The following is a 15,347-nucleotide window of genomic DNA, read 5'->3' on the forward strand; positions in this document are numbered from 1 at the left end:
GCTGTTTTACTAAAAGAAAAGTTTACAAAATTTTTAGCTTTTAAGAAAGTTTTAAAGCGTTTGTATAGGTTGCCGCTGTTAGTTTTAACACGTGCATCGTAACGACAATGCAGCGATCAGTGAAAGCTTGACAAAATGGCTGTTCAATGTGATGTGGTAGATGCGTTATTGCGGTGCATGTATTTACAGCTGCAGGCCACCACTTTCAACAACTGATTTAAACTTGTCTAACAAAAACGTTGTACAAAAACGTCTTTGTGTAGTAATTTACCGTCCTTTGTGTGACTTGTTTCATTCCTTTCAGTCACTGGCTTTGTATGCATGTACAGCGTCAGCATTGCGTTTGCATCCATGTGTTCATATAGGAATCTTGCTCGTCATTATGCCCCTCAACTCGTACCAAATATGGCCACACATCTTCCGATCTCCCTGTATAATTCATTTATTAAATAGTAAATAAATTTTTGAAGTGAAACTTTTTATGCGAGGTCTTTGAAATTCTGATCGGCAAACTTTTGTGTGACGGAAGTGAAGAAGTTGTATTTTGTGTGACGAAAAGTCGCACATGCGCTCTTCTCTCTTTCTTTCTCATTGCTCTTGGTTGTGTACAGCGTTGAATACAGTTGTTAATTATTAACAGTGTCTCCCCTTGAAACACGTGTGTTTAAATAACGCATTTCGAGTATGGTTTAGTGTTCTGGTTGTATATACACTGATGAGCCAAAACATTATGACCACTCAGTCAATAACGCGTTGTGCCTGCAAAACAGCTGCGACTCGCTTTGGCATGGATGCCACAAGCCCTTGATAGACGTCTGGAGATAGATTGTACCAAATGCTAATGCAGCGGTCACGCAAATTTGAGATATCTTGACATAATGGTGTTTCAGCTCTGAGCTGCCTTTCCATGAAATCCCAAAAGTGCTCTATAGGATTAAAATTCGGTGAATTTGGTAGCAAAGGCATTAATTGAAATTCTTCATCATGCTGCTGGAACCACTCCAGCACATTTTAGCCTTGTGACATGGAGCATTGTCCTGCTGGAAGATGCCATTTCCAATAGGGAAGACCGACACCAAGTACGGGTGTACCTGATCTGCCACGATGTTCAGATAATCCCCAGCCTTCATGGTATGTTCTACCACAACTAAGGATCCCAGAGCCTGCCAGAAAAAGTCCCCCAAATCATAATACCGCCACCACCAGCCTGTTTATGACCAACGGTACAAGACGGGAGCAACTGCTCACCTGTAAGACGGCAAACCCTGACACGACCATCCACGTGATGAACAAGTATTCGCGATTCGTCGGACCAGACAAGTCTATTCCAGTCATTCAAGGACCAGTCTCGGTGTTCTCGGGCCCACTGCAGGCGTAATTGGCGATGATTTGGTCAATAGAGGCTCACGAGTGGGACACCTGCTGCGCAGTCCCATATCCAACAGTGTCCGCTGAACTGTGTGTTTGGAAACACTTCCACTCGCATCTGCATTGTATTGAGCTGTTAGTTGATCAACTGTCTGCCTCCGATTTTGCTTTACCAAGCGGTCTAGTGTCTGAGGTCCTTTATCTTTGACGACGCGTGACCGTCCAACACCTTTACGTCTACTGTTGGTTTCACCGTCTTTTTTTCACTTTGCATAAGTACTAACAACGACAGATCGTGAACAACCTACCAGTCCTGCAGTTTCTGAGATACTCGTTTTGAGTCTTCGTGCCATCACAATCTGCCTTCTATCAAATTCGTTAAGATCGTTACCCTTTCCCATAACTTGTAAAAGAAAGTGCTTGAATGAAGCCTTACCTTCTCCAGCCCCAGTTATAACCAATCCCGCCTAATCATGTGGTCTCCACGTCCGCTAGACGAGTTCTTTGAAAAAGTTAGGGGTGGTCATAATGTTTTGGCTCTTCAGTGTAATTTATTTTCTTCATTGAAATATACAATTTTGTTGTAAATATGCCTGAAACGTCTTGGATTGATTGCTATTCAGACTCCGATATGCTCTAAGCTTAGCGCTCTACCGATCGAGCCACTGTGGTTGTCAGTCAGATTGCGTTGTACGGCAATAATACTGGAGTATGTGAAAGAAACGATAATTTCTCTTATTAAGAACGAAGAAGATGATGTGGAGTGACACACATGTACATAATTTTAAGTGAATAAATGGATGATAAACAAAATCTATGCCATTTAAAAGTGATTGCCGAATAATTAAAATGTTTCTCTGTAATACAAAAATTTAAATTCTATCGTGTGTCTTTACATCTTTTTTTTTTAATAATGCCTGTGAAGATAAATTGAGAAATAATAATTTTATATTGCGTGCTTACTTGTGCTATTTGATCAAATCTTCCAAATAATTCATTGAGAGTTTTTACAAGGTCCGATGCAGAAAGTTGCTCAGACAGGGGTGTGAAATTCACAATGTCAGCGTAGAGAATACTGTAGAAGAGATTGTAAAAGCAATATATCAGAAAAAATGAATGAAAATCGTATCTAGTCAAACAAAGTTTCGACTAAATATTAGATTTTTAAGTATGGAAATAACTTTGGTTACCTATGATAAATGAGCAGCATTGATGTGAATTCCTGTTATACTTCTCGGCTTTGTACTTTCGCCTCATTTATGCATTCATTTCTACTTAACTTTTTATTAATTTATTTTCTTTACTTCAAATGGCAGAGAACTTCTTAAATTGATAACGAAGACAAAAATAACTAAAAACGAAGAACAGGAAAAAAGAAAAGTCAATGTCTCAATTCAGATTCCACGTGGTGTGTCCCTGGGCAGCGCATCATACGAAAAAGAGATCTATAACTTTTATTATGTGATTTCTTCTCCCTGGAACAGTAAGTGTTGATTTCCCGGAGTTACGCATTTTGCAGTGGAATGCTGGCGGGTTAACCAACTAATAGACTGGAAGTTCTTCTACTTAACTAACTCACCATAACTTATTTATTCATACATTTGAGAAATTTCAAATTCGTTCGAAACTTGGAGTCATCTGGGCACAAATCCATAAAACGTGCCTACCAGAAACATTGAGTAAATAAATTAAAAATGTATCGAGAAAAAAATACAGTATTTTTTTTTTACAATGATAACTATTCTCATGAAATAAATGTGTCATACCGATTCAGCACAAAAAACTTGCCATTCGTAAAAAATATCGGAGTCTATCGATGAACAAAATACGTTTATCCCAACTATTACAAATGTCAGCTCTACTAATGAAAATGAGTCTCAAAGTATAGATGAGACCAATTTATTTGTTGCGAATTTCGCGTACAATGAAATAATAAAAATAAACTTGAAAAGTTAGAAGATCAGGAGCATAGAGAACTAAAAATCAGTTGCATGAAGAATTATTTGGGATTAAATTCTTTAATGTTTCCAAATGTAGAGGGGAACGCGGAAACATTACTTTCAAAATAGTTAAAAGGGCTGGGGAAAATCAATATTTTCAGGGCAAGTATTCTTTTTGAAGTCTGCAAAAGTTCACAATACTCTAGTATTATTTATAACTAATGCTCTTTTTCTTTATTAAATTGTTAAATAAATTTCTTTAAAATGATAGTTGGTCTCCTAAGTTATTAAATCTATTGCTGCACACAAAAAGGAATAATCAAAATGTTAACAGTACTAAGTTAGGGAAGAGAATTCTCAACATTGAACAGTGAATATTTTTTTGTTTTATTTTTGAGTGATATCTGCACATCTATAACTTGTTCTGAGGTAACTTACTAAGGCTCTTCTTAAAAATAGAAAAATTTGTTCAAATTAAAAACTTATGATTAATATCTACCAAAAGTAAAAGTTTGACTTTCCCAAGTACGGGCAGTACTTGACTGTGGACGAAAATACTTAAGAATAGATGGAAAAGAAGTTCGACAAAAAAAAAAAAAAAAAAAAAACAAAAAAAACCTTACCTGACATTGTTGTGCCTTTGGACATACAGTTCATGAAACCGTTGCTTGGACTGGTTGCTGGAACTCTGGCAGGCGTCTGCCATTTTGAGCATTATGCTGCGTTTCACTTCTGCCGCAATGTAAGCAGGAATTACACTTAGAAGCAACTGTTCCTATACGAAAATAACGAAATAGTTAATTTAAATTAAATATCAGTTTAACTCATATTGTTGCATTTTTGAATCAGATTGCAACTTTTATCAGTACGAAAAACAAAAAGTGTTGAAATTTCATAAGCATTCCTTCCGTGCAGAATGTTTATTTTTTTCTTACAAAATGGTAACGTAAAAATGCAATAGAAATGTCACAGGATCTTTTGACATAATCACGGTGATACGATATAGTACAAGAAAGAAAGGTTTAAAAATGATATTTTAGCAACCGATTATTGGTAGTTAGAAATAAATTGATAGTAAAAGGCTTAAATCTGCATGCTGGAAACTAGTACTGGAAATGACGTCTTAATTTTATATATGTATAATGAAAATACTGAACCTATATTGAAATTTTTATTGAAATAGTGAAAAAAATACAAAACACTTGAATTGGAAAAGTACCATTGATGTGAACTGAGTTGCAAAATAAACTGTAGTGTGTATTTAATAATAAACCAGAATGTGATCAACATTTTTCTTCTTTCAAATGGCAATATTTCTTACAGACGAAGTTTAATATAATATAGTTAATTACGTAAAATAGAAGTAAATTATAAAAAATACAAGGTATCAATTTTTTGTGGAATCATGATTTGAGTTGAATTTCTAAGCCGTATTTCATAGATTTCGTATTTTAGGTTGGCAAAAAAACACCCATTTTAAGAACTAATTGAATCGATGTTCGGAAACATTCAGTGTTACTACACTTGACGTCTGTATTGTTGTTTGTAATTTTTTCCCTGATGTCGTATCGATAAATAAAAGAAAAGATTAGGTGAACTGTAAAGCTTTAAGAGGCACAAGGAGGATTTTAAGTACATTAATTAAACTGTTAACTAAAGCTTCCACCATTTTCTCTTGAAACGTTGGTAGAAGAAACAAATAAAATTTATTATGTAGTATTAATATGATGGTTGAACTAAAAGTATACGATAGAAAAGTATCAATTTCTAAAGCAAATATATTGTACACACGAAATGACATGTTAAATGAATGAATTACCAACGTTTTAATGCACAATAGTTGCAAATTACTGCAGACACGTGGTTCGGGGCTACAAGGATCCTATTTTTCAATCCAAAGCAGTGTGTGAGCTTTTGGATGAAAAGTCATCCGAGGACGACTTTTTATGAAGTTAGCACTTCTTTGCATTGAGAAAGGGGGTCCTTGTAACCCCGAAACACGTGTCTGCAGTAGTTTGTAATTTTTGTGCACTAAAACATTTCTAGTTCATCCATTTAATTTTTAATTACAAAGGTATTTATTCGTTAAATGGCAAGTATTATTTTGTTCTCAATTTTGGTTGTGGAAGAGTGAAACCCAAAATTGTGATACAACGTTGAAAATGTTAAAAATGAGATACTGTAAATTCTGATTTTTTTTTCTTTTTTTTGCATCTCGATATTAGTAGACATCCTGTAGATGTACTTCAATTCCAATCTTCTCAATTTATCTTCACAGACATTTCCACTTTCTTACGTGAAGCGGTTCCATTTGCACGAAGCCCGTAACTACACACGGCAGTGATTCCGCACCGAATTATTCTCAAATCATGTAATTAACCCGGGAAAACTCGCGCGGGGGCCTGAGTAACCCAAATCACTTAAAACCGTATGTTTTTGAGTGAGAAAGGCAAAAATTTGTACCCGAACTTTTGTAGCTCAGTTTCTAAATGATTTCTTTCAAGAGCACCCGCCGGTAGTTGGTGTTTTTCATTGTTGAAAACCCGTATTTATTTTCTGGAACGAAATCTGCAACTGGAGACGAAATTCAAAAAAACTTAAATCTCTTGTGTTAGATGTGAACAATTTACTTGTAATTTTTGCAAGGTTCACTCCAAGTATTTCTGTAATAAAAGCATGTAGTATTTAACATTGGTATAAGGTAAGTGTCTTTTTTATTTCATTCCTTTTCTTAGAATTTTTTTTTAGTATTTCTTTTAAACGTGTTGCAGTAATCAATTTAAATTTTTTAAATTGTTTTCATGCGTAAAAATATCTATTTTGTAAATTTACAATGAAGTTTTGTTAAAATTTACATGTACAAATTGCACTGAAAGAACTAATTAGATGGAGTCATACAGGTACCCCGCGCGACCTTTTGTTTGGCATGCGAGTGCTACCGGGTTAAAACCAACTAATAATATTTAAATTCGAAAACATCAATAAAAATACAAACTTTTTTTTTTTTTTTGAAAGTAGGGCAAGTCCTTTTTTAGTTGCCGCGAGATATTAAAGGTAAAGCATTTCAAACATTAGTACAGTAAATGAAGAGCTGAAATTTCTATTTCCTAAATATTAGGATTCTAAATTGTTTTTTTTTTTTTTTTTCTGGCTCTTAATTGTTACAAATAAAATGATCGTACTAAGATTTATCAATAATTGCCGTTATTTTTTATTTTCTAAAGAAATAGACTTGCCATACTTTCCAAATAAACGACTCATCTGTTCTAAAAAGAATTCTTGAAAATACATCAAAATGACTTACTTGCTGCTCTTTCTCATATTCTAGCTTTATACGAGATTCTATGAAAAATCGGGTTCCGGCGAACGTTTTGTCATGAGATGAATCTGTCGTACGGCGATGAAAGTAACCAATTAGCGTCCCACAAGCGAGGAACAAGGAACAGGCTCCAACCTAAGACCGTTAATCAAAACCTTTTATTAGAAAAAAGAAAAGTACATCACTATGTGTTTCATTTATGATTAACGCCAACTGGTTGTGTGATAAGAAAATATTTTCAAGAACTGCTCCATCAGGATCCTAAGTTTGTAACAATACACTAAATCAAACTTTACAAATTAAGTTTGATAGCATTCTAGAATCAAATTTCTACGCGTCGTTGCTTCAACGTGTGCCAATGGACTCAGCGATAAAATGTAAAACATCGTAAATAGCTGTTTCATAAAAGTTATAAGATCGTAGCAAAACATTACCCAATTTAAAGGTGACAGAATAAACTTTAAAAGATATATCTATATGAATTCCTACACGGCATGTTTTAGTTGATTCATCAAGAACTTTGAGGCCTCTACAAATCACGAATCTTCGAATGCCCTTAATCAAATCATAGCAGAAAGATGAACCAGAACGTTGTAATCAAGTGTAAACAAAATCACATCAAAATGTTTTAGGAATATTTCTAAGTTTTATTTAAGGAAAAAAAATTGTTAGAATTGTACGGTCTTAATGTTGTTCCTTTTATCTGTGCAAAAAAGCATTTTTTTTTTGGTCAGAAAATAAAAAATAGGTAGGTATAGTGTAAGGTTTTTTTTTTTTTCCTTTTGCAAGTTCAGTTTTTCAGTTGTTAGGGGAGGAGGGTGACAAGGGAGCTGGGGTATAAGATAATAATTAGGTTTAAGAAAATAGTGGGTGGTGGGGTGACTTTGCCATATACAAAGTGAATTTACCACACTTTTCGAACGCCAGTTTCTATCATTTTTCAAGCTTGAAATCAAATGTAAGGAATAAACTTTTCTCTCATTCAGCTTAGTTCTTCTTCAATCTGAACTAGAAAACAAGTTGTCAAATTTCAGAAATGATACAAACTAACATTTGATAAGTGGGGAAATTCACACCGTATGTGGCAAATTCATCACAGTTAGCGTTGTGCAAACAACATGATTATTTTAAATTTCAAAATACTAAAGCCACATTAACTCAAGTTGTCATACTTTTTACTTTTCACTCCAGAGCCCCCCGTACCTATCACTATTTATGGCTTAACCAGTTGGATGGAACCCTAAAGACAGCTCTGATTTCTTGAACAAGAACAGCAACCGAGCAATCCCTGGTCCAGCACCCCCAAAGGTATCGCTTCACATGGAGGACTTTGTGACCACGAGCATATTTAACGTCGCCGTCACCATTAATGAAGACTGGATCTTCGACCAGCGAAGATCGAACCCGAGACCCTCCGGTCACTAGTCCGAGCAGTCATACTTACAAGAATGAAAAAGGCTACTTTTCCACACCAAGCAACTACTTTATCACGAAGAATTCCAATAAGTTTACGGCTAATAATCAAAACGCACGACGTGTTTTAAACAAGAAAAATTCTGTATAAGAAGTGCCATTTCTTTGTTTACAGTAAAAAAAAAAAGAAAAAAGTTTTGTAAAAGATTAAAGCGTTTTTAAATACTATACGAATTTTGGGAGTCAATTACTTTTATTCAAATAGTATGCACAAAAATATTCGCAAAAGATATATTAGTATTTTTATTTCTATTTCAGCAATACTCTTAACTGAAATTCAGTATAATTTTGGAATTTGTTTGTAATTTTCCTTTTACGGTGAATATTTATTAAATAAAGCGTGTCTTTATAAAGATATTTCCTTTAAAAACAAACACATTGGAAACGTATTCTTTGTTATGTGAAATAGAGGAAGAGCGCAAGCTGAGTTCTGTTCGCGAAATATTAAAATGTAAGCATATTATTACTCTTTTTTTTATTATTATTATTTGAAAATAACGGCAAATATTTTACTTCCAAACTTCTAAATAAAGTTTTAAATAAATAAAAAACGATAAAATAATTTTATTAAATTTAAATTTATTCAACATTTTGCTTTAGGAAGGGAGCAAGAATGAAAGAAAATCAAATTTCACGTATATGAATTTCTATTTTTCTTTTCTTTCAAGTTTTGCCGTGGCGTTCCTTTTAAATCGTATTACTGTAATTACTTTAGGATTAAAAGACGTAAAAATATTTTGCTGCTTCATTCTTTGAAAAAATTATTTGACATAGATTTTTTACTTATATATTCTTATTTTCCTTTTTAAGGCGTCACTTTTTGGCGCCATCAGTTATTTTCAATGATAAAACATTATTTCATTATACAAATTTTAATTCAGGATAGGAAGTTTTCAGAGAATAATCAATTTAAAAAAAACGAGTTTATGATTTTTTTCTAAAATTTGAAATTTTTTGTAGTGTGTAACATTTTTGATAAATTAAAAATATTTAACGTTATTTTGTAAAATCAGCAATAAATAAATTAATAATAAATAATAAATAAATAAATAAAATGAAAATAAATAGAAAAATAATGTACACATATACAGGATATTCCGGTTTAAGGGGTTACAGAACCTCAAAAATGATGAAACGATGAAAAAAAAATTTATTGCTTATTTAAAAACTAAAAACTATTCTGAACACAGGGGAAAAGTTTCATTGCTTTAGTTCAAATATTTAAAAAGTTATGAGTGGTTTTAGGCCACGCTCGCTATGTGTTCTTATGCAAAAGAAAAACTTTAAATTGCATTTTCTCGATGATGGTTTTTTTGTGTTTTCATGTCATTAGAATCCCTAAGGATTTTTTTCTATTAAATATACAGCTTTAAAGTAATACTTTTTGCAATTGGGATAACATATTTGACAAGACTGTGTATTGGATAAGCATTTCATAAATTACTCAAATGTTTAGAGCATGTTAAACCTTTAAAAACCAAATTAAAAAAAAAACTTTGATTTTTTACATAATTAATCACAGAAATGTTTCTAATAAACTCATAACCAAATGAATGCACAGATTCTTAGAGATGATTTTAGTGATCGTTTGGCAAAAAACTATTTTTTAAATTAGAGCAAAAATAAAAAAGTCTTAAGGGTTTTAAAAAATAAAATTTCCCTCAATTTTTTAATTTAAAAAAAATTAGGCAATATTTTTAAATTTTGAAAATAAATTACTGATTACGAAAAGGATAAGCTTGTTATGGTTTCAAAGAAATATAAAATTTACTTAAATTTAAAAAAAAATGTTTGAAAGGTACTGTGACCCTTTAACCTTCAAAGACCTCTATTTTTGCAACCGTTAGTCCTAGATGCATACTTCCAGTTGCAAAAATGTTCAAAATCAGATGCACAGTTAAGATTTTGAAAGTTTGAAGCGAAAAAAAAAAAAGTCACAAAATACAAAATTTAACTTTTTACACGGGTCCTAGGTCCACTAACTTATGTTCAGGGAAATAATCTCCATTAAAAATAATACTAACACAAAAGAACTTGATATTTTTGCGACCGAAACTCAAGGAGATATTCATGTTGTCGAAATATATATATATATATATATATATATATATATATATATATTTAAAAAAAAAAAAAAACAGTATTTACATTTTTTATTGCTGTTCAAAAATAAATAGAAATGTTATGCCATGATGCGCAAAAACACACAACAAAACCTCGAACAATTTAAAAAACTACACTCCATGCGCACATATAATTTTAAACCTTTTAACTGCCATATTTCCCCCTAAAAAATGTTATTGACGGCAAGTGTAAAGTGGTGTAAGTCACAAAACATCTTAATATCTCGGTGAGTATTAGTCGTACTAAGGTCAAACTTTTTACGTTGGAATTATTTTTCAGTGGAGATTATTTCTGTAAATATAAGTTTAGGGATTTAGTGCCCGTATAAAAAGTTAAATTTTGTATTTATTAATTCATTTTTACTTTTGCTTCAAGCTTTGAACATCTTAACTCTGTATCTGATTTTTGAACATTTTTGCAATTGGAAGTTCACATCTAGGACTAATGGTTGCGAAAATAGAGGTGTTGCAAGTTAAAACATAATACACACACACACACATATATATATATATATATATATATATATATATATATATATATATATATATAACAATCTAACTTCACATAATCACATAATCAGAGCTTTTAAAAATCATAGCCCGTTCAAACACATTTTACTTGAATCAATGATGCAGGGGCGGCAAGTAGGGGGGGCAAGAGGGGGCGGTCGCACCCCCAAATGTTTTGAGCAGAATGATAGTAAATGGGTGAATTCAATTTATGTAAGTCGGAAATCAATGTTCATTAAAGGAAATCTCGCTAGTTCTCAGCAACTATTTGATGAAACTGGACACATTCGCAGACTAGAAAAAGTGTTTTTCGTTATTTGGATGATGTCTTAGAAATTCATGAAGTATTTTCGGCTTTTTCAGAACATAGAAAACTGATAGAGAACCTTGGTTAAATTTAACTAAAGAAGACATTTCCTCATATAGGCTAAGTATTTCATACTTGTGTGCCCAGTGTAACGATGGTATGTTTAATATGAGAGGCCCGTGCAAAGTGGTGTGGCAGCATGGTTTTCACAAAAAAATTCCTTGATATTTTACATTCATTTTTACACTCATTTTTTAAGTGTATATTTTTTTAATGAGTGTTCATCACTTTTTTTTTGCTAGAAACACGTTTCAGCTGCTCAATGCATTATTTGCTTTCATAGAAACTTCTTAAAAATGCATGTGATTATTGAATATTTAAAAACATATCGACAAATACCTTTTATGGGGCTCTATAATTATGCAACCTCGGAGTGACACAAGATGGTCTTCAAGAGTTAACACTATAAAATTATTTCTCTATCTTCAAGGCAGTGATTTGACGACTGGAAGAATTATTGCCAAACGATTCTTTCAATGATGAAAAAGCTCATGCCCTTTAGCATGTATGACTTCGTTTGAATTTGTATTCAATTTGTTTGTATTGAGGAAAGTTTTTGAAAAATGCTTTACTCTATCAAAATATCTTCAATCCTCTACCCTTAATTTTGGGACTATCCAAGCCACAGTTCAATCTACAATTGATCTGTGCACCATACTGCAATAGTTGAATCAACAATTGAAACTGAAAATAGATTTTACATAGATGTACATTTCAATCAATTGTGAAACTTGACGAAAAAATTCTGTATGGTTGGCTTTATATTATCTGGATTGTATTTTGAAAACTAAAAATAAAATGTTTCAATTATGAGTAAAATTTTTAGCATGAGGCAAGAAAAATTACAAGCAATATACCAACAGACCGCTTATTATATCAAGAGACTGCAGTTTTGTCCTTGTTATGGACTCATCAGTCTGGAATAGTGAACAACAGAGCTGGAGGCAGATGACATCTCATTGAAGCTGAGAGCGCCGACGAGACTAGATTTTTCAATGATGAAAAATTTTGAAGTTGCCTGGGTGATTTTGAAGAGTAAGATATAAAAAGTGTTTTCATACATAACTTGGGTACTTCAATTATGTTTTAACTATTCCAATCAACTTAGCTAGTAGGATTTTTTTGTGTCTCAAGAGGTTAGATAATTATTTTTGAAGCACAATAGGGAAAAAAACTTTTCTTCTTAGCTCTAGTGGCAAAACAGCACCACACTGGGCACTGATAGATTAGTAACACGATTCCTTGCTCTTCCGAATTCCAAAAATCACACATTAAAACTTTTCCAAAGGGTATAAAAACTTTAGTATCAAGACATTTTGTATGATAACTTATTAGAAAATGAATCAAAATTTTAATGTTTTCTAAACACTAATTTTTATTCATATTAAATCGCTTTTATGACCACTTCCTGTTAGCTAATGTGTGTTCGGTACCGCAGTGTGGTAATGCATATTTAAGAAACTTGACCCCCCAAATGAAATGCTGAAATGCCGCCCCTGCAATGATGAATAGAAATAACTTAACGAATGTTGCCTTAAAATTTTGCTTTAATTCAGCACATAGCGTATTTTATAAACTAGTCTTCATCAACTGCATAATCTAATCCAAAAAAATATCTATTTAAAATTAATAAAATGCAGTAAACGCTCGATTATCCAAGGAACTCAGTGGCGCGGCAACCGCGGATAAGCGAATTTTGCAGAAATTTTGCAAAATAGGTAGAAAACTAGGTAGCAGTGCTAGCAACCTATTGAAAAATTCAGTAACATTCGCCAACGTTTAAACTATAGCTAAAAACAATAGCAATGTATGTGAAAACTTTTATAAAAGCTTTAAAAAAATAAAAATAAATAAAAACTCGTTATCACAAACGGGGTAACACATACGCGAGCAAATCGTGCAAACAGATTAACTGAAACATATCAAGCTAGGTTAGACCTAGAACGTATAAGGGAGGGGACGAGAAGTTTTTCAAACAAAACTGCTCCGGTAACATATAAACAAACTTTACTTAGCCAGGGACCTTGTCATAGTTTTGGGACTCCTGATTGGTCAGCCAACCCAATTGCATCGACCCTTTTTTTCCTCAATCTAACGCATGTGAACAAATTTCGTTCCTTAGAAATTCTAAATTCACGTTTAAGAGAGAGAGAGTGCTTTTAATCTTCTTCCCTTTTAATGTCTAGGAAATCTCATTTCAAAGTGAAACATTAAAAGAGCACGAAAAACAAGCTATAAAAGAGATGGCTGACGTTTTTGTGTGTTCACCACACAATCAGCAGTCTTCAAATTTTTACACAGTCTTTAGCAAAGTAAAAGTTGTTTATATACGGTCCGGTCCTAGCGAGTGTAAGCAGTGTAAATCTAAAAATCAGGTTTCAAAAAGTCAGGTTTTGTTACTGTTGTTGGTTTAATGTCATTGGAATTGAAAGGGATGAAATGAATAGGGGCATCTTAAGAACAAATTTTGCAGTTGTTTAGTTAAAATGAGTAAATTTATCTACATTCAGTTAAAAATCACCATTTTTTTCAAGTGTGATGGACTACTGGTAATTCGCACAGTGAATAAGCCACCCCATGGATAATCGGAACTTTACTGGGTTATAACTTTCTTTGCTCTGCATAGATGACTGTGCGTGTGAACATCTTACTTGTTTCGCAAGGTTGTCCAAGTCGGCGTTGGCAAGGGCAGCTTCTAAAGCCACCTGCGACAATGCAGTAAGTACTGCCAGTACGCAGGCAACCAGCAATGGCAGTGAGAGCATGGTGTGCGATACAAATACTGCTAAGTAGACGAAGAGTGCGTTGTCTGTGGGTCGTCGCTGGTTGCTTCTACTGTAGGAGCAGACGACGAGTGCTGTCAACAGACATAGCCAGACTGCAGCAGACACTAGCCACGAGCACTGCGAAAAGGATCGTTCAAAGGGCAGCGTGCAGACGAAGAGGAGGACGAGAATCCCGAGAACGGCAGACAAGGTGAATATTCTTACATGGTCAGACCAGATGTCCTAAAAAGGAAGGGATAGATTTGTGGTAAGTTACTCGGGTTAACAACGTATGATCGAGGCCATAGCATTAACATAATACTGTGAAATCCCGTTACAGCGAACTTTAAGGGGCCGCAAATTTTGTTCGTTGCAACGGAGTTCAACCAATGGAATGGCAAATACATAGGTACTGAAAATGTATTTCGTTGAAACGGAAATTTCATTGTACTGGTATTCGTTGCAACGGAATTTCGCTGTATACCTGTCGAATAAAGCTTTAAATGTAGCGTGATAGCTAATGCTATATGTACAGGAAAATAAACTCGGTTCTGAAAAAACTTCTATCTTTAATTCATAAACTGAGGTTTACAATTTTACACTACTGTTTTCAAAAGTTACAACTTGTAATAAGTAAGCAACAATTGCTTGTTAACAAAACACCTTTTTGCACACAATTATTTAACACCGCATGATATCATAATGCGTGTCTTCGACGGGCAAAATGTGCCGTGTTGCTTAGTGCACCAGAACTTTCGAAACATGAAATTATATGGGGGGAAGATGGGACGTTATGCCATTAAAAAGCAAAATAAATATATAAAAAAAGCAATCGGGAAATACCTGGTGAGTCATCTGACTTTTTACCACCTATTTTGTATTTCAGTAAGGATTTTTAATGCATATAACTTGAAAATCTTTGAATAAATTAGCGATTAAAAGCTACTATGTTGGTACATATATTTGTGTTTAATGTTAGCTTGCTGTATTTTGCAAAAGAAGAAAATCACAAGAAATTCGACAACTTAGTTTAAATTCTCCTACAGCGTTTCAAAACCTAAAAGTATTTAATGCAAAGGGGAGAAAATTTCATTAACCTGAATTAAAAGTGAAATACTTTTATTTTTACATATTTGATCTCTTAAGATTGTTTTTGTCTGAAAAGATACAAGTTAAGTTCATTTTACAATGCATGCGAGTTTTCTTAAAGTGGATTAGTTAGAACAATATTTTAATTTTGCAGAACTGCTATCTTGAGTAATGTTCTCAGAACATCAGATAAAATTTTATTATCTCTCATTCTAAATAGGTTTTTGAAAAAAGAAACCCACTTCTTCTAAAATGAAGACATTCAGGATTAAGGTTTTAACTTCATCAGCTATGTGCTTTTATCACGGAAGAGAATATTATTTTGGAGAAGCATTAATTCCTGTACCATACAAAATTTAATTTAGATAATAAACGCAGCGTTCAGTACATTAG

The 15,347-nt window shown here is 33.2% G+C and overlaps 1 pseudogene; it reads right to left on the reverse strand.

Moving 5' to 3' along the window:
* Positions 1 to 15,347, reverse strand: part of LOC129233309 (adenylate cyclase type 2-like) — a 57,571-nt pseudogene that overhangs the window by 26,507 nt on the left and 15,717 nt on the right.

The sequence above is a fragment of the Uloborus diversus genome, unplaced genomic scaffold (genome assembly GCF_026930045.1).
Source record: "Uloborus diversus isolate 005 unplaced genomic scaffold, Udiv.v.3.1 scaffold_325, whole genome shotgun sequence".
Lineage (NCBI taxonomy): Eukaryota > Metazoa > Arthropoda > Arachnida > Araneae > Uloboridae > Uloborus > Uloborus diversus.